Source organism: Equus asinus, chromosome 11, assembly GCF_041296235.1.
Source record: "Equus asinus isolate D_3611 breed Donkey chromosome 11, EquAss-T2T_v2, whole genome shotgun sequence".
Lineage (NCBI taxonomy): Eukaryota > Metazoa > Chordata > Mammalia > Perissodactyla > Equidae > Equus > Equus asinus.
The window spans coordinates 15,049,428-15,070,577 of record NC_091800.1 but is presented as its reverse complement, the minus strand read 5'-3'; the positions used below and the strand labels follow the sequence as shown (position 1 = coordinate 15,070,577).

General features: G+C 41.5%; 1 protein-coding gene and 1 long non-coding RNA gene across 5 annotated transcripts in view; one reads left to right on the top strand and one right to left on the bottom strand.

Moving 5' to 3' along the window:
* The window catches only part of LOC139046602 (uncharacterized), a 114,255-nt gene that overhangs the window by 55,197 nt on the left and 37,908 nt on the right, over positions 1–21,150 (bottom strand). The window lies entirely within an intron of this gene.
* Positions 17,869–21,150, top strand: part of STARD13 (StAR related lipid transfer domain containing 13) — a 489,330-nt gene continuing 486,048 nt past the window's right edge. For 2 of the 4 annotated variants that reach the window (XM_070520504.1, XM_070520503.1), the window contains exon 1: positions 17,869–18,015. The gene's annotated coding sequence lies outside the window, so the exon portion shown is untranslated. The remainder of the gene's footprint in view (positions 18,016–21,150) is intronic. The other 2 variants (XM_070520506.1, XM_070520510.1) reach the window with 2 other exon arrangements.

The following is a 21,150-nucleotide window of genomic DNA, read 5'->3' as shown; positions in this document are numbered from 1 at the left end:
GAGAAGGCCTCGTGAGTGCTCACTAAAGCAAGGTGCATGCATTGGGGGAGAAACCCCACCTGTAATTGTTGACCTCTGTAAGGCAGCGTTGAAGTTCAGGACAAAATAATGTTCAAAAGAGTAGATATTATTTCCAGAAGTATCAACACTAGGAATTCCAATCTGGTACATAAGGCACAGAGACTGTGGACAATAAAAGAAATATTAGGTTGTGGTTCTGGGATATCAGTGCATTCACAGCCAGATCCTAGCCAGTGACTGAGAGCACAGAACATGAAATCCACCCCATGGAAAGGTCTGAAAAAGTTAGGATGGATATCACAGCCGTAGCTAAGCAAGCTGTGGTTTAGCTAAAGCCTTAGAGGGTCACTAGTGTAGATGGCATAGGACCCACAGGCTGTGGAATGGGGAGCAGGTTGGAGCCCATTGCCAAGACGTGGGCCAAGATTGTGAGGATGCAGAATGAGTAGGGGGGAATGCTTACACTCATCACCTAGCTCCATGTAAGGTGATATTCCTGGTGCATCCAGTGCCAGCTTTGGATCGGGGTATGGATTGATCTGTTGATGGACTGGTTAATTTATATCCCCACTCCATTCTCAATAAGACTAAAGGTGACAGTGAGCATGACGAGCCCATATGACACTCAGATACTGGTGTTTATCTAGAATTGCTGTTCATTTCTAGCTTGTTGGATGCCCAGTGAATGGCTGGGACCAATTTGTGTAGGTGCCTTGTGCATGATGGAGGAATATGTGATGGAAAATTGGGGCATTTGTCAAGTGCCTGGGCCTGTAAAGTCAGACACTTGTAGGAAGTAATAAAGGAGTCCGTCTTGAGAAATCACGGGGTTAAGATGTCCTTTTGGATCTGAGGTCTAGGTTAAGACTACCCAGGGACCAAGAGGCCTTCCCTGAGCTTGCAAACCAGCAGGTACCATAACTGGTTTTTGCTATTCATGAGCACTCTGCCACTTGCGACCTGCAGCGTGTGTCACAGCTGCTGGGGCATCGATTTGCCCTCCTGTGGTGGACAGACATCCCCCTGTACCTCAAGGACAAGGAAGATCAGAGTTTGGATGAGACACTCACAAGTTTGGGCTCACAGTTTCACATACAAACATATTTTTATGCACCAAAACTGCATACTCACTCTTGCAGTACTCATGTTGGGCTATTATGAGTATCAATATTAGGCCAAACTACTGTTTTAGTGAGTGCACGTAAGGCAACCACTACACTGGGTATTTTAGAAATATTAGCTCCCATCTTTGTAACAATCCTATGATATAGGCAGAATTATTAGCTATATTTTGCAAATAAATAAACTGAGGCTCAAAAAGGTTAAATAAATTGCCCCTACAACATAGAACTAGAAAAAGGTGAAGGTTCTATTCACATCCACTTCTATTTGATGCCAAGCCCCACGCTTTTTCCATCACCACCCTATGTCTATATATTTTTGCCATAGGGCCTAATGCACCGTTTGGGTGATTTCTATTGTGTACCACATTGTCCTTTAAGGAATTTATGGACATCCTTCATTTTCTGAGATATCTGGCAAAAGGAAGCAAAAAAAAAAAAAAAAAAGGCAGGTTAAGCAGAAAAAGCCCAGTGGCAATAGCACTTAACAACCCTCTGTATACTGCATATTTACAGTATATATGTTAATGTCAATTAAATACACATATATTACATACACACATACTGTCAAAAATTATAAAACTTCAAAATCACTGGACAAGAAAAAGTTGAAGACCTAATCTCTTTCTTTGACTCTCTGAAAGCAAAGCGAGTGGAATTCTTCACAAGAATAGTCTCAGATGTGAGTCTCCAAGGTGAGGAATCCTGCCCACCCTGTTGCTTAAATGCTGTCGGGCAGCCTATTGAGCAGCTGGTGTGAAAGTGCAGCTCCGGACTTTTGAACGACTTACTTTCAGAAGGATTCTAAAATATGGAGCAAACTCATATGTAAAAACCTGATATGTCTTTCACTTTTCAAAAGTGCTTATCTTGAGGCTGGCCCCGTGGCCTAGTGGTTCAGTTTGGTGCACTCTGCTTTGGTGGTCTGGGTTTGGTTCCCAGGTGCAGACCTACACCACTCGTCAGCAGCCATGCTGTGGCAGCAACCCACATACAAAATAGAGGAAGATTGGCACAGATGTTAGCTCTGGGAAAATCTTCCTCAAGCAGAAAGAGGAAGATTGGCAACAGATATTAGCTCAGAGCAAATCTTCCTCAGCAAAAAAAAAAAAAACAAAGAAAAGAGCTTATCTTATGCTAGGAGAATACTTATTACTGCCTTTTTTGAAATTGTTCCCTGTTTGATGAAAAATGTTAAAGCCAAGACAAAGCATTCTTACTTGAGGTAATTTAGGAAAATAGCTCAGGGTGGGCATTAAGAAGAGACTTGAAAAACTGCAGAAAAAAAAGAAAAAGCCAGAAATGCATTTTAGTATCATTTTCTCAGCTTTTGAACACCTCTTTGTTATGTAGCTGAGGCAGCTTTGTGGATTCTTTGTGAGAAGTAACAGAAAAGTCTAAATTAATGTTTCCTTGGGCAAAGGCGGTGCTGAGTGTGGGTGATATCTGTTAGCACTCACAGAGCCAGGCAGACACACAGGCAGCTGCAAGGGATTTAACAGTTTCTGGTGTGAGAGGTGGAAAACTTCCATTTAAGGGAGACTTTTTGCTGCAAGGTTTGCTACAGGGAATCTGTGAGGCTTTTGATATGTATATTTCAAAGTGCGTTGAGACCCAGAAATGGAAAAGCCCCCATGGGAAAATCTCTCAGATGGTAAACAGGCCCCGAGGACTAGTGACTCACATTGAATTCCTCTCCTATCCACTTTCCTCCTCATTACTCACCTCCTAATGTACATCAAATACACTTATTTGCAGCATACAGAAAATGTGTGAACCTAGTGGGCCTGGATAGACTTCTGTGCCCTTTCTGTCCTTCTGTGAAAGGTGTCTTCCTGTCTATCTCTTACCTTTGCTCTGTTCAAAATAAACGAGATTTGTTTTCTAGCTTTTTCTAGAGAGAGAGACTAGAGCTACATCAAAGAAGAGATTCACATAACACTTCCGGGGCCACGGAGGACATGAGCTTATTTTTTTTCTAGGAAACAAACTTGAGTGTGTATGTGACTGGGTTTTCTGCTGTTGATCTTATGGCTGGGTGCTGTCACACGCTTATGAGAGCCTGTACCCCTTTTTCATACTCAAATCTACACCTTTCTTGGCTGCCCTTTGAGGTCTCCATGGGAAAGGTAATACGGCAGAAGACATGGGATGGCAATAATTTATCAAACATCAGAGATGAATTTCTTATTCTTATGGAATGATGTGAATTTGCTCTGTCTGAAGGGAAGGTCTTAGAAATATGCAGAGAAATAAAAAGGATTTTATAAAGCCTGGTGAATTTTTAATCATCTCCTAAATCCCTCTGAACAGGGAACAAGGTTACTTTTTATCCTCAAGGAGAGCGACTATAATCTTTCCAGGCTCCAAAACGTCATGTCCAAACCTTCGTTCTAGGCCAGAAGGCCTTTGCAAAACTTCCAGAACAAAAATCAAATATAACAAAAACCTTCAGAATAAGTTGTAAAATACAGATCAGAACACAGACCGAGTTTCTGAGCACAGAAACAAAAAATATTCCATAGTTGACAGCATTTCTAGAATCACCAGATGAAATGCTATCCTGGCAATTATCTGCTAAATCTAAATCATCTTATTCAGATTTTTGAAACAATCAGTGCAAAAAAGGAAACTCTAGATATCAGAAATCTGTCTTTGGCATACTTTAATTAACTTCTTCAAATTGTTCTCAAATAGATGTTGTTCAGAATAACACATGAAACTTGGTTTTCTAGACATGGTTCTGGAAGTGTTGCAAAAAATACCAATAGGATGTCTCTTTGATCTAAGGACTCTATAGTTAGAGGCTCTTGAACTATAAAAGATTTGTGGTCACTCATCAAACATCGCAACAGGCAGAATTTGATCAGAGAAAGCCATAAAGGCATATATTGGTTTATAAAAGCTAGAATTGAGCCAATAAACTCACCTAACATGGCTACTTCTTCCTATGGTGTCTGGATCTCCAACGTCATGAAGTAGTGACAACACACTGGGCTTCTCTATATTGTGGGATGTTGACCTCTGCAAAAGCATCCTTTGTCTGAGAAGCTTAGCCTGCGAAGGAACCACTCACATGGGGGAACACTTTGTGAGAAGAATTAAGCAGTGATTTTATTTCTGTACTCATTTGGGGCCAGATATCTTCCTGAGAAAAGGCAGAGAGGAACTAATTACTAATATCCTAGTGTAAGAACCAACTGAAGACACAGCCAGTAGCCATACTTTCTTTCTCTTCTATCTACCTAACTCAGTGTTCTTCAGACAAGTACTTTTTCAGCACGTAGTAAGCACCAGGTACAAGTACTGGGATTCAGTGATGAGCATGAGAGACACAGCCCTGGCCTTTCAGAGCTCATTTGTACTGGGGGAAGACAAGCATTGAGCAAACAATCTCAAAGTTAATTATGTTATGTTATTCACATCAAGCGTTGTGAGAGAGCACAGGATACAATGAGTGTATGACTTGGGTATTAATTTACATGGGGATCATAGGGTTTTCCTTAGGAATTTGTGTTTTTATTGAGATATGATTAATAAGTCAAAGTTAGAACAGAAGAGACTAAGGTGCAGCCCAGCAAACATAAAAAATGTCTGTCACATGACAAGCAAGAAGCTCCTATTCTAAGAGCCCTTTTTTACCTTTGGTCACATTACCTCTTTGGCTTTATTTTCTAGGAAGCTTCTTCTACTCTCTCCATTCTAGCCACATTGGTCACCCAGCATTTCTGTGTGTGTGTGTGTGTTTTATTAATACTTTATTTTTTTTAGAGCAATTTAAGGTTCACAGCAAAAGTGAGGGGAAGGTACGGAGGTTTCCCATATACCTCTTGCCCCCACATAACAGCCTCTTAAAATAGGATAGAATCTCCTCCTTTTAGGGCTGGCGTACTGAAGTGTCCAGTCATCTAGAAACACAGGCTAGATTAAATAATCAGGATTATATGGGGCTCCAACAGCCCAGTGACTCTAGAACTTTAATTCCATATTATATAGCTTTCTTTTCTTACCAGTTGGATTGAAAACAGGGTGGGAGCTGGCTTTAAAGGGCCAGAAAGTTTGTTTTCCTGAGCAGAAAAGTGAACTCCTCTTCCAGTAACATGTTCTGGTCTTGCACAGGCAGAACGCCTAGGGTGCTCACTTCGCTGGTGCGCTCGGAACCGAGGGAGTTTGCTCCTAGACTAGGCAACGGTGAGTGAGAGCAGGAAGCACCTAGCTTCAGAGCTATCTTACAAAGCACAGAAGAGAAAATAAACCTTAGCAGAGAAAGTGACTTTGGGTTAGACACAGGAACACGAATGGAGAGAAATCACCTAAGACTTTGCTATGGGCAAGGACACACAGGTGATTGCATGACTGGGCGCTCAGTGAGTGAGTCCACAGTGCTTGAGAGGCCCGAGTTTGATCCCCATGGGCCTGTGGCTTGGCTCTATTCCTGCACTCCAGATTCAGCTGGATGCCTTGCAAACGCTTACTTTTGGTCACCAGAGGGTCTTGTAAAATGGATCAGAACAGCTCAAAGTTCATGCTTTCCTTGACAGTGAATGCATGATACCCTCACATGTGAGGGTCATCTTTTCATGGAAATGAATTATATTATACTGAAAGTTAGGGTCTGAATAATGAAAATGAATAAGAACAGAGTTAAAATAATTAAGAACAAGAGTCTATCCATGTTCCATCTCTTATTGACTTATCACAATTATGTGATGGTGAATACATTACTTAATCTCTAGGTGCCTCAGTTTCCCTTCTGTAAAATGGGGGCAAGAGTAGTGCCACCTCATGGACTTATTATTAGGATTAAATCACTTAATATTCATAAAGCACTTGGAACAGCACCTGGCATATATATATATAGAAAGAGAAAGAGCAATTCACCATCGAGGGAAAACATGAAGTGTAAAGGCTATATTTATTTTTTGAATAAATAAATTCGGTTCTGAATTGCAGCACAAGAACTCTTCTGCTGTCAGTTACACCTCAGTCCAAGATATCAAGAATCCATTTTTGACAATGTTTTAAATCTCAAGTACAATGAACCAAATAAGAGAAAAACAAGGCTTCGAAGAAATTAGTCCTACATGAAAATTGAAAACAAATAAAAGACCTTGAACAGGAAAATCAACGCATTGATATATTTGAGGACGATTATGTCAGTGACGAACAAGTTTAGGTAAAATAGAATTTGCCTAGAGAGCAAACTCTGCAGTACATGTGGAACATATAATGCTTGGCTTAAAAATAAACATTTTTAACTGACTCAGCTATAATGTTGAAAGTGAAAACTAGGATCAAATATCATAACACTAGACTTCAGAAACTGCTGGGTGGGGCTGGGACCATCCCAATGGAAGAATCCACAGTACCCATAGTTTTCTAATTTTCTTAATTCAAAACTGTGGGAAATAGCCTTTGGACTTGCAAACATGTGTTCTTAATCACCACTCCCCATGATATAAAAAGAACAAGAGTTTTAAAGTCACCTTAGGATAGACCAAATTGGTTAAAGACCAACAGGGGGTTATCATTGTTCTACACATCTGGGAGCTGCTATTTTCCCATGTAGATCCTGCTGGGTCTGGGCCAGCATACCTGTTCTTGATTCATTAGACAATGGGAAAAAATGCTCGCAACCTGACTCTGGCTTCAATGTCTGAGTGGCCAGCCATGTGAAGATGCACTGAAGAGTCACACAAGGAGCCCACTGCAGCTTCCCCAGGGTGAGCCGGGCTCACTTGGTGAGCCTGAGTCCATGAGGGTGAACATGGAAAGGAAGGCATCCAAATTCACTCCACTGCTCTGGAGTCAGAAGACAGGCAGGGACCATTAAGGTTACTTCAACAGCATAAGAACTGTGTATCACAGAAATGAGACACCAAAGAGGTGCTCCCTTCAGACCCATAGCTAGGGGTCGTGTACTCTCTCACAGGGCTGCTCTTATCCACGCATAGCTCATTTGTTTCAAGGAGGAATGATGAGAATCTGTCCTTGGATGTCAGGGAGAAAGAGATAAGGGAAAGGAGGGTTGAGAAAGGAAGAGATGGAAGAGAAGGGACCGAGGTAGACAGTAGGAATGTAGGAATAGCTACAATTTACTGAGTGCCCTCTCCTCGCCCAGCACTGTGCTGGGCCCTTGATTTACATTATTGTGTTAAATTTGGACAAAGGCCCTAGGAGGTAGAAGTGATTATCTTGTTCTGCTGATGAGGAAATCAGGCCCAGGAAGGTGAAAAGACTTGCCCATGTGAGGGTAAACACTCAAGCCTGCCTACCCTTCCCACACCCCTCAACCATACGCCCCAGCACTGGGATCTTGAAAACGCTTGAGAGCAGCCTCATGCAGGTTGTTGAACGCAAGAGAACCGGAGCAACGACTCTCAAAGCTAATCTGAGCTGATGTCCTGAGGAGGTAGGCAAACATTCTCTTTGCCCTGGCGGCCTGTAGACAAAAATCTACCTTCTTGTGATAGCAAATGAGCTGTTCCAGGAGACAGAAAACTCTGGGAGTTTAAGGATTTTGAAGAGGAGACTGCCTGGGAAGAAGAGACAGTCCCTGGGGGAAGGCCTGAGACCACCGTGCTGCCAGGTCGTTGACCTCAAAGAGCACGTTTAAACTGAATGGTCGCTCTGCGGGGCTAGTAGTGTTTGAAAAGAACAAGTAAAAGCAATGGATAGCTTTGGCCTACTTTCGTTTTAAAATAAATTTTCTGTTTTAAAGTCATGTCTTCCCCACACGTAACCTCTGGCAGTCCCAAACCCAGAAATCTCACCCAAAGTCCTTACCTGGTAAACTTTGTCTGCCATGCACTGGGTTGCAAGTTCCACCTTTTTCTCCCCAGACAAAACTCCCTTCAGAACTTTGTCCCCATTTAGAGCTCATTGCCTCTGTTTCAATTCTCCCTCTTTATAGATGAAGGAATCGAGTCACAGACACAACCCTCAATAATATACATAAAAAGAGAATACCACTCTTTTATTTCCAAACAAATGACCCAGTTTGTGCAACTAACTCTGGAGACAGTCTGTGCGTGAATGAGTAGAGGAGGCCCCAAGTGGTTAACCTGTCAGGGCAGCTCCTGACAGGTTAGAGGAGCTATTCCAGCGCCATCACTCTGGAGGGATCGAGGGGTGAGCAAATTCCCGTTCCTGTGCCTAGCATGTCTTGGGCTTTAACAGGGAAGATTACACTTTTTAGAAACAATTAGATCTCTCCTCGCTGCAAATAAACTTGAGAGCTCTCCAGGGAGAAAGGATCTCTGCCTTTAATGAGAAGGAGACATGTTAATTGGATACATTAGCAAAGTTTTTATGTTTCAGCCATGGGTTTAGTTATAGTTATGCTTAGTGCTACACCATTAGCATCCACAGTCAAACTCCTGGGTGGGGTATGGCACTTCCTCCCGCCCCTGAGGACTGAGCCCCACAGGAGAAGGATGGAAATGCTTCCAAATTCCTTTCTAATACTCCTCACTCCCTGGACTCCTGCCACGCATCCTTTCTCCCCTTAGAGCACTTTTGCTCTGTCTTCTTAGCCCCTCCCTTTGCTAGCTGGATTCTCAGGGCCCACATTTGGTTCTTTTTGGTTATCACTCTACGCCCATGCCTGGGAAAATTCATTCCCAAGGCGTTGGGGTCGATGGCTCCCAGATCCCCATCTTCAAGCCGGCTCACTCTTCTCTGCAGGACAGTGTGGGGAAGAGCAGGGGCCCCACAGTCAGGCTGCCTGGGTTTGAAAGCCAGTCCATCGACTTGCTGGCTATGTGAATTTATAAGAGACTTAATCTTCTACAGGCTTCAGTGTCCTCCTCAGTAAAGTGGTGATACTAATAGTGGTTTCCTCATGGGGTTATTTTGAGGACTGTGTGAGTCAAATGCACGTCAAGCACTTAGAACAGTACGGGCACATCAGATGTGCTCAGAACGTCAGTGGGCATGGCTACCACTACTACTATTGCTACTCCTCCTACTACAACTACTGCTCCGACGGTTCAAAACAGCTACCTAAATGTCCCACATGTACCTTGAAACCAATATCTATTGAATGCAATTTTGCGCTAAGTAGTTATGTATGTTATATCATTTACTACTTCCAACAGCTCTGCAGTGTAGTGTGTTGGTTATCTACTGCTTCAAAACAAACTAATTAGTGGCATTAAACAACTATTTTACTATGCACATGAATTCTGAGTCAGGAATTCCAACTGACATAGCAGGGGTGGCTATTTTTCACAATACCTGGAATCTCAGCTAGAAGTGATTTAAACAGCGGGGGTTGAAATCAATTGGAAGCTTCATCCACATGTCTGGCACTTGAGCTAGGATGACTTGAAAGCTGAATTCAGCTGGGACTGTTGACTGGAGCACCTATGTATAGCTCTTCATTTGATGCGGGCTTCTCAGATCATGGCAGCTGGGTTCCAAGAAGTAGCATCCCAACAGGAGGCATCTGGAGAGCAAGTACTCCAAGAGCACCAGACAGAAGCTGCAAGACCTTTTATGACCTAATCTCAGGAATCACATAGCGTTGATTCTGCCATACTCAACTGGCTGAAGCAGTCACAAGCCCGCTCAGATTCAAGAGCAGGGCACGTAAACCCCACTTTTTGTTGAGAGGAGTGTCAAAACATTTGTGGTCCTTTTTAAAAAGGGCCACAGGCGGGTACCAATATCGCTACTTTAATAACGAAGAAATAAAACCTTGAAGAAAGAAATAAAGTAACTAGAGAATGACAACAGAATTAGTAGGTTGGAGAGTCCAGATTTGAACCCACGATTTTATATCATGTATGGATTTATTCTTATTTATCCTTCTAGGCACTCTACATAACTTGAATGTAAGAACTAATGTCTCTGTTCGTTATGCAAAGTTGTCAGCAGTTTTCCCTTTAAATATTGTTTAACTGCCAGTTCTTGTATTCTCTTTTCAAGAATTTACTAATTCTCTTTGACAAGATACGGGTCCAAGTTTTTAAAGACTTTCTTGTTTGTTTCGAGAATGTATTATTGGTTCTTTTTCATATGTATCTGCTTATGTTTCAATTATGCTTATTTTTGTTTTATAATTTCTTGTTTTGGTAAAATGAGTTTTACTCTCTTCTCTCTTTCAGGATTCTAAACTCAATGGGGGGGAATATATCAGAATCACATGAGTTAAAGAGCTCTTGTCAAAAGCATCCCATCATTTTCCTCCTTCTTGCCCTCATCCATCAAAGAATAGATTTAGCCAATTAAAGATGGAACCAAGACACGTTTGTTTTAGAAATACTTCTGAGGTAATGTTGACCACTGCCCGTCTACCTCCTCTACCTTATTCCTGCTAATCTTGTTCCCCAATGCATATACTCTACCCCAGTATTGGAAATTATCACTTTAAAATACGATCAAAAAGTACTATGGAGAGGAACCGAGATGGCAAGACAGGAGGCTCCTGAACTTCCCTCGCCCCATGAATGCACTGAATTTATAGCCACACACAGAGCAATTCTTCCTCTAGCAAGGAACTACACAAGAGAAATCCGGAAACTAGCTGAGTGACTCCTGCACAGCAAGCGAATGAGAAAATACCCACATCTAAATGGATAGGAAAGGCTGAAACACACTCTCACTATAAACCCCACCCCTGGTACAGCGCCATGTAATTGGGAGGGAATCTCTAACTCCAAGCTTCTCCCTGAGGAGCAAAGGGCTTGTATCATACACCTAACACCCCAACTTTTAAGCAATGGGTATCCAAGACACCTAGCTCCTAAAGCCAAAGGGCTTGTGTTCACAATTTTCACACTATAGAGAAGAAGCAGCTCCTTTTTTCCCCTCAGTTTTATTGAGATAAAATTGACATATAACATTGTATTAGTTTTAGGTATACAACATAATTTGATATATGTATATATTTTGAAATGATCACTACAATAAGTTTTGCTAACATCCATCACCTCACAGTTACAAATTTTTTTCTTGTGATGAGAACTTCTAAGATTTCTCTCTTAGCAACTTTCAAATATACAGTACAGTATTGATAACTTTAGTTACCATGCTACACATTACATTCTCAGGACTTATATACCTTTTGACCACTTTTACCCATTTTGCCCAATTTCACCCTTTTTGCCTACCTCCCAGCTCTGGCAACCACCAATCTGTTCTCTGTATCTATGAGTTTGTTTTATTTTTAGATTTCACGTATAAATGAGACAATACAATATTTGTCTTTCTCTGTCTGACTTATTTCACTTAGCATAATGCCCTCAAGGTCCATCCATGTTGTCATGAATAGCAGAAATTCCTTCTTTTTTATGGCCAAATAATATTCCATTATCACATTTTCTTTTTTTATATATGTATCACATTTTCTTTATCAATGGACACTTAGGTTGTTTTCATGTTGTGGCTATTATAAATAATGCTACAAATGAACATGGAGGTGCAGATATCTTTTTAAGATAGTGATTTTGTTTCCTTCAGATATATACCCAGAAGTGGAATTTCTGGATCATATGGTAGTTCTATTTTTATCCTTCACCCATTTTTAATAGAATTATTTTTGTGTTGTTGTTATGAGTTCTTTATATATTATGGATATTAACCCCTTATTAGACATATGATTTGCATCAAAGATGCAGTTCTTAATGGGTGTACAAGCACTCACTGTGGCTATCCACCCAGGGCTCAGTGCAGAGGGAGTTGGCAAAAATGCCCATCTCCCAGTCTTTCCCAGGAAAGGGTTTGACTGCATATATTACAAGCCACTGCCTGAATATCTGGCCTCTAATTAGGATGCATTTAGATGCTGACTGTAATTCTCCTCAGAGCCCAAAAGCACCAACAGGCACTGCCCCCTCCATCCCCATCTGGCTCAATCCAAGAAAACAATAAAACCAAGTAATCAGTATCTCCCTGGAAGAATGTCCACACACTTAGCACCCAAAATGTTATGGCTGCCACCCAAGGGACAGGCCCCCAAATCACCTAGCTCTGATAGTCAATGGAGCTTGCACTCCTGAGTCCCACAGGACTATAGAAAACAAAGAAGAGGTTTTTAAAGAGGTTCAGGAGCAAACCACATGGTTATACACCTGAGCTCAGCACAGAGGGAACAAGCAAAATCTCCCATATACCGCTTTCTCTTTGGAAGTGTTTTAATTGCATACTTTCCCAGCTGCTGCCTGAGGGTCCAGCTTCTAATCAGCCTGCACCTGGGCTGACTGCAATCCTTCCCTTTGGGATGCTGATGGATCTTAGCACACCTTTGACTACTGGGAACCACTAAGAACAAAGATGATGGAATAGATAATCACAAAGGTTGGAGAGGCAACCTGACACTCGAGGTGGGCTGATTGATGAAGATCATCTCCTAAGTGGGACCAGTCTGTTAAGACTGGGAGAGGTGACTATTTTATCTAATGTGCAAAAACCAACACCAAAAGTCAAGGAAAATGAAGAAATGGGAAGAAGTTTCCAAAAAATAACAAGATAAATTTCAAGAAACAGATGTTAGTGAAAAGGAAATATGACTTATCTGATAGAGAGTTCAAAATAACCGTCATAAAGATGCTCAGCAATGTTAAGAGAGCTATAAATGAACAAAGTGAGAATTTCAAAAAAGAAATAGAAAATAAAAATGTACCATAATTGAACTCAAAAATTCAGTAGAGGGGTTTTAACAACAGACTAGATCAAGCACAAGAAAAGATCAGTGAACTCAAAGACAAGGCAGTGAATTCATCCAATCAGAGGAACAAAAAGGAAAAACAATGAAGATAGCTGAAGAGACTTGTGAGACACAATCAAGCAGAGGAATACATGCCTTATAGGGGTCATGGAAAGAGAAGGAGAGAGAAAGGAGCAGAAAGCTTATTCAAGGAAATAAATGACTAAAAACTTCTCTAAACTAAGGAAAGAAACAGATACCCAGATCCAGGAAGCCCAAAGAGTATCAACTAAGACGAACCTAAAGAGACCCACACAGAGACACATTATAATTAAACTGTCAAAAGTTGAAGACAAAGATAAAATCTTAAAAGCAGCAAGAGTAAATCACCTTGTTACGTACAAGGGAACCCCCACAAGACTATCGGTAAATTTTTCAGCAGAAACTTTGCAGGCCAGAAGGGAATGGAAGGATATATTCTAAGTGCTGAAAGGAAAAAGAACAAAATTGCCAAACAAGAATACTCTACCTGGCAAAATTGTCTTTCAGACTTGAAGGAGAGATAAAGAGTTTTCCAGACAAAGAAAAGCTGAAAGGGTTTATCACCACTAAACCAGCCTTACAAGAAATGTTAAAGGGAGTTGCTTAAGCTGGAATGAAAGGACACTAATTAGTAACGTGAAAACATGTGAAAATATACAACATACTAGTACAGATAAACATGTATGTTAGGCCACAAAACAAGCCTTAATAAACTTAAGAAGATTGAAATCATATCAAACATTTTTTTCTAATCACAATGGTATAACACTAGAAATCAATTACAAGAAGAAAACTTGAAAATTCACAAATACATGGAGACTAAACAATAGGCTCCTGAACAACCAATAGTCAGTCAAAGAAAAAATCAAAAAAGAAGTAAAAAAATATTGAGAGCCTGGCCTGGTGGTGTAGTAGTTAAGTTCGTGCACTCCGCTTCAGCAGCCTGGGGTTTGCAGGTTTGGATCCCGGGTGCAGACCTACATACTGCTCATAAAGCCATGCTGTGGTGGCATCCCACATACAAAATAGAGGAAAATTGGCATAGATGTTAGCTCAGCAACAATCTTCTTCAAGCAAAAAGAGGAAGACTGGCAATAGACATTGGCTCAGGGTCAAATTAGAAGAAAAGACAGTATCTTCAATAAATGCTGTTGGAAAAACTGGCTGGCTACATGCTAAAGAATGAAAGTAGACACCCATCTTACACGATACACAATAGTCAACTCAAGATGGATTAAAGACTTGAACGTAAGACTTAAAACCATTAAACTCCTAAAAGAAAACATAGGAGGTAAGCTCCTTGACGTGGGTCTTGGCAATGAGTTTTTGGATTTTACACCAAAATCAAAAACAACAGAAGCAAAAATAAACAAGTGGAACTACATCAAACTAAAAAGTTTCTGCACAGCAAAGGAAACCATCAATAAAATGAAAAGGTAGCATATGGAATGGCAGGAAATATTTGCAAGCCTCATATCTGATAAGGGGTTAATAAATACAAGGAACTCATACAACTCAACAGCAAAAACAAATTTAAAAAAAGAGAAAATTACCCAATTGAAAAACGGGCAAAGAACCTGAATAGATTTTCTCCAAAGAAGACATGCAAATGGCCAACAGGTACCTGAAAAGGTACTTAACATCACTAATCATCAGGGAAGCGCAAATAGAAACCACAGTGAGGTATCACCTCACACCTGTTAGGATGTGTGTTATCAAAAAAGATAAGCAATAACAAGTTATCTTCACCCAGTAACTGAAGCTTAGGTGATATCACAGGGAGCAGGAGAATCACCTAGTTGGGCCCAGTCAATTTACAGAACCATGGAGATAATAAAACAGATGTTTGAAGCTCCTATGTTTTGGGGTGGTTTTCTATGTAGCCACAAACAACAGAAATAACTGCCTACATTGTTTTTCCTTCATTCTTTTATTTCTTTGTATTTATCAATTTCTCAAATAGTCACAGAATCTTGCAGTCAAAATAAATTTAATTCAGTTGAAATCTTGTTTAATTTATTTTTATTTTTAAATTTTATTTTACAATTTATAGTGGAGACTCTCTCTGGTTAGTTCCAAAGCTATGTGTAAAAGGATGATTTCTATTCACTCTACTCCTTGGGCCCCTGGACCCTGCGGGCAGCATGTGCTGCTGCTGTCACTGGTTACCATGTAAGCGCTCAGAGCTGAGCGAATTACCTTCATGCCTTCTGTTGCATCTGTGAGAGCAACGTGAGATTTGAAGGCAGTCAATTGCCATTAATTCTCAGCTGTACGCTCATTATCAACGAAAACTTTCCCAAAGATGGTCATAGGAAACATAAATAAGATGCTCAGAAAGCTTGGATTATGTGAGGGCAGTAAATATTGTCATGAGAAATGTTATATTGAACAAATGCAAACCAAAAATCCACAATAGCATGAAATTGAAAAAATATTGACTATACCTTTGAGAAAACATAATCCTCATTAAAAAAATACATCTAAACCTAACTTTTTCCCGAAGACTTGCCTTATCACTTTAATTCCATTGCATTTATAATGCACATGTTACGCCTTCTAGTTATTAGCTTTCTGTCTATTTACTAATTCATTTAACCAATATTTACTAAGTTCTAGAAACTTATATACCAAGCATGGGCTATGCTAAGTTCTAGAAATAAAGAAATGAGAGTGAGAGGGGAGACAGATCCCTACGTCAACCAATTTATAGTTTAATGAAGAAAACAGACAAGTAGACAAAAAATTCATATTCACTGTAAGTACTGTACTAAGGTAGAGCAAAATAAAGGATCCTCTCTACGAAAGGCAGCCTGAGTGGTTAAGGAAATTCCCTGGAATGCAATGATTTAGATCAGAGCTGAGTCTTGAAAGACTGGAAGCCTTGCCTATGCATCTCGGTCCACAGTCTCCTTGCCAGGATTCATCAGCCAGTGCAAACATTTATAGAGCATGTTTGCAGGGCTCTGGCTTGGGTCCTTGGTGAGTCAGTACTCTTCTCCCTTAAGAAGGATGAGTCCCCACGCACAAAGTGGGATTCTCCACCCAGTCAGAGCTCATCTAGTGGCTCAGGAGGAATTGCACTGGTCAGACGGCTCAGACCACGAAGACTGGGGATTCTGATTTCAGTTTTGCATATTGAGGAAGAAGAAAATTAGTCAACTTCATTTTGCAAGCATCTATACCTCATTCCACCCCAACATCTCTCTTTTATTCAGCAAGTCAGTAAACCTTTTCTTCCCCTCAATTGCTGAATTTAGCTACTTATCATAAGGCCTATCAGATTTTCGCTTTTACTTTTGATATTTCAGCCTTGAGGTAAGGCTGGTGGCACCGCATTCGGTTGGTTTTTATGTTACTGGAACAATATTTTCTTTTCTTCCCTGTGTGGGTTCTCCTGTGTTTTTTCTTTCATGAGATTTTTAGAATGCTTATGATTCCACGGGCTCCACATGAGCCATTTCCAAGGAAAATGGGCCACATGAGGTCATGGATCAAGTGGTCACCACCATGACGTAAGGGAGTGAGGGTCCCCAGTTTCACCACAAAAGTATTAGGCTGCCTCTTTTTTAAGTCCTATCTTGACTGCTAAGCATCTTGAAAGATAGTTTCTTTTAGAGACTAATCTCCCTGGATTTTCCAGCAGAATAAGAGTCAAGATCATCTAATCTATAAATGACAAACTGGTGGCCTGCAGGGCAAATTTGACCAGACTGACAGATTTTGTTTGGCATTCATGGTATTTTTAAACATTTTAATTAAGTTGCCCACAAATCAAACTTAGATGATTTCACATAAAAATCTGAATTTCCAGCTTGTTTTAAAAAACTGGAAGATTTGGCGTAATTCAGCCCACACTCCAATTAGGATCAGTTCTTGCAGGAGTAATAGCTACCTCTGAAACAGAGATGCGTGTTCTCCATCTCACCTTAACCACCACCCCACCCCAATCTCCCCTCAGTGAATTGCACTCCGAGCCTTTGAAGGCATCTTCCATTCCTGAACTAGTCCAACTCCTCCACTTTACAGAAAAAGAAATTGAGACCCAGAGAGACCTCAAGATTTTCCTGGGCTTAGAGTTGGTGATACAACCAGAACCAGAACTTGAACATGAGTCTCTGCTCCACTTTCTACTTCAAGATGCTGTCTTTCCTATTTACATCCATGACCGACTGCTCACCATGATTAACCGCTTCAGGCCAGTGTCCTAGCCAAGACTGCAGAAGGACTGGACAACCCCAAACTCTAAGCGACAAGGAATCATGGCTCGAATCCTAACATTTGGATTTTGAAGAGGTTTGATTATTTTGACTTATTTTTTTTCACCCAACACCTATTTTCTTTTCTGCGGCACATTGTATCAGGTGGATACGAAAGTAACAGGCAAATGTTTTTCTGGTCATTGTACGTCTGTGTCCATAAGAGGAAGTGTTGTTCCTGCTGACAAGGATTTCTAGTTAGCTTGATGGGGATAGTCCATTTGAAATATTATGCCACTGTCCCAGATTCATTTTATAACACAGATGCGGTAGATTTTCATTTTACCCTTGGGCCTGGTGCGACTTAGTCAGCAAACATTATTGTACACTCTTAATCATGAGCTTCTTTCCAAAAACATCCTGTCGGTTCTCATGGAGTTGACGCTTTTCTGAGTGTGAAATGGTGCTTTCCCCACAGAGCTCCTTCACACCAGCCAGGAGCCTAACAGAATCCAAAAGCTAAGACTTCCCTCTTTCTGAACATATTGGTGGGTTGTTATTAGTCTTGCTGGTTCCCCAGGAAGCTCATGAACAGAAAGTCCTGCCTCTGTACTTTTTAATGAATGAGAGGCCCATCCCAACAAAAGCATGAAAACTTCAGATTGGCTAGTGTCTTTTTATAGCCCTTTTCTTCCCCAAGAGATGCCCGGGACCTCACAATGAGGTGCTTTGTGAGCCTCACACCAAGGTTGCTTTGGCACCTCCGTCACACAGAGCATGTGCAGACTGTGACAGGCTTCCAGGGAAGCCACTTCCCACATGTGCTTCTCTGGTTCCCTCATTGGTGTTCGGGCAGAGGAGGCTGGTTCCTCCCGGTGAGCTGGGTGCTATGAGAGATTAGACTTCCACGCACGAAAATACACCCTGCACATTTGATGTACTGCTTTAAACTTAAAGACCTCTTGAGAGCCGAAATTGTAAGGTAAGCAGTGTTCAGCCACAATTCTTGAACTTTGAAACTGTGAATGTAATTTGAGGACGTTCCTTGAAACTCTTTGTTGTTTAATGTGAAACTTTAACGTGCTGCCTCTCCTGCTGTCTTTAAGAGTAACAGCTTGCTGTCAAGGATGCACACACAGCTCTGATTTAGAAAGATCAAAAAAGCCACTGGTTAAAAAATAAAAATTCTTCCATGATGAAATAGTCACATAGATTTGTTGTACTTTTAAACTTTTGTGGATGTGTCTCGATGGGCTAGGTTTTCTCTCTGCTCTCAGTCAGTGTAATCAGTATCCTTTAAAACGGGATCAAATTATCTTTGCCACTTGAAAATGGGTCTGTGTGCAGCAGTAATCTCATAGAGAGAAAACCCCAGGGGAATTGCAACCCAATGTCAGTCTAGGTCTGTGGGTCTGTCTCAAAGTGTTGCCTGATGCTTGCTTAGGTACAGAAGGGGATTACTGAAATCCCACAGCTACGACTGTGTTGGCACTGCCCTGCACGACGTGGAAACTGTTGCGGTCAGGTGGCGCTGTGTGCAGGCCAGTTCCTTGTGATTGCGGCAATTAAGTTGAAAAGCTGGAAGTTATTACAGTGAAGACTAAGAGCCAGAGGTTCGTCAGACATAAAATGATGTAGAACCAGTTCAACAGTATACAAGGCAATTCCTAGTCTAATGTTGTTAACGAAGTCCACTCTTTCTGCAGAAATTTACAGGAGCTTTTAATGTTTTTGTTCAAGTTTGACCAGACTCCAAGGGTGGGATACCAGATGTTTTTAGCTCCCTACATGATCTATTTCTAAGAGGGCATCACTGTAAAATATTTCTCTGCTGTAGGGGAAAATAAGATGTTGAACCTTCTCCCTGTGCTGTGGAGACCGTAAAAGAGAAGACCTCCACTAATTCACGCTGCTTCTTTTCACTTAAGTCTTTGCCCAGCTGTTTCTACTCTCCTACTGTGCCTTTGTCACTTCCCCAGGGACTAAGTTAATTGTGGGTATCTCAAACATCCCCTGAGACCTGCAAACCCCTCTCTGTGCCCTTTTCACTGACAACGCCAAAGTCCATCCACCAGAAGCAATCAGATTCTTGATCATCATTGTCTTTCTCACCCTGGAGAGTGGTTTATATTCCTGTGTCAGCTCCCAGTGCACATTCCTGTGACACAGGTTCCCTCCAGTTTATAGGCTGAGAAGGTGGACCCCAGAGGGGCTAGGGCCCCCCACCTAAAGTCTGAAGCGGCAGCTGTGGTGGGACCTGGCCTCGATGCCATCTCCCCTCCCCCAGGCTTCCTCCTTTCCAAGACTAGTCTGCCTCACCTGGCACCAGGTGTTCCCATGAGCCTACCCTTTGAACCACATTACCGATTAGCTGCGCACAGTTTGGGTGAGGTACTCATTCACCCTAAGGATTAGAATGTTGAAGCCACCTTTGGCCTGGAGGGAAGGAAATTTCCCCACCAGGAAAGCAATAAAGAATGTGGGGTCTCTGGAACAGAGAGTGGCTACCTGAGAAGGGTTTTTCTCCTCCTCTTCTTCCTCTGTTTCTTGCTAGTTGCAGCACACACTTTTGAAACAGCTCGAGCAAAAAGGTGAAGGTTCCTAAGGAAGTGAGGAGGAGGCCGTTTACTTTGCACAGGCAGGACACCCAGGATGCTAGGCTCGGAAGGATAAGCAGCGGCCTGGATCAGCACTCCAGTGTGCCACTACCTTGCGAAGAGAGTTATTTTTAACCTGATGACATTTCTGCACATCTGCAATCCAAATCCCCTGTATGTGAGAATAAATATTTAGGCAACGTGTTAGCTTTGGTAACCAGACATGACATCAGAGCCATTCTCAGGAATTCTTTTTCTTGTTCTAATAACATTAAAAGAAAAAAAAGAGGGGGGAGGGGGGAGGAGACAAAAGTGAAATATACTGCCTATGTCTGTTTATGAAAACTGCCTAACCATGGACCAGAAAAAACTTTGCAAGATTTCTCTACTTCTTCTATCAAAGAGACATCTCCTCCACTGAAAGATTCAGGTTCCTGCCTTTTTCCTCGTCGACAGCCTCGGGGCTTTACCTCGTAGCTGCACTCAGACTCTGATTCCTCAGCCTGGGAAGGCTTGGGGGGCAGTGCCCAAAACGTAAACAAAGGCACTGGAATTATCACCAGGAGGGATAAGAATCCTCCACATTTTAACAACCAAACCCCAACAAAATCACCACCGCTACAGAACTCACATATAAAGAATATCTGGCTTGTCTCTAGAGATAATAGTTTCCTTTATTTTTGTTATTTTCACTTTTTATTGAATGAATCAATGGCCAAAGGATAGCTGAAATTTACTACTACGATATCATGTGCCATTTGGAGAATGTTCCTTCAGTCACTCTGCAAGTTTTCACTGAGATTACACGGGCATGCCAGTCTTTGAGAACAAACACTGAGAGATGGGATTAGACCGTTTTATTTTAAACAAATCCAAGAAAGGTGAGGACTATGACTTAAAGTTAATAATCTTGACTGGATCCTTTCACAGACAAGATGGAATATAATTTAAGTGTTTTGTCTTATATAATGTGGTATATTATGCAAAATCATACAAAGTGTAACCTGTCACCTATATGTCTAACAGCAGTGCCTAGAGGGCTCAGGAAGAGGTGGCTGACAGTTCATAGGAGGTTTTGATGACTCCTATACCCCTTCCCTCTGAGAGCCATAAATACAGACCGGGAGGGTATATAAGACCAGGGCCAAGCAGCGATCACGGCCCCTGGAACCACACTGATTTTTAAAATAATACTGATAACAGTAAGGTGAGTTGAGGGAAAAATAGCATTAGGAAACCTGTAGGGTGGGAGAAACTTAAATGTATGCTGTATTCTTTTTTTTTCCCCCTGCTTTTTTTTTTTCTCCCCAAATGCCCCCAGTACATAGTTGTATATTTTAGTTGTGGATCCATCTAGCTGTGGCATGTGGGACGCCGCTTCAGCATGGCCTAGTGAGCAATGCCATGTCCGTACCCAGGATCCGAACCCTGGGCCGCGGAAGCAGAGCGCGAGAACTTAACCACTCGGCCACGGGGCTGGCCCCTATGCTGTATTCTTGAATCGATTCTGTAGAGATGCC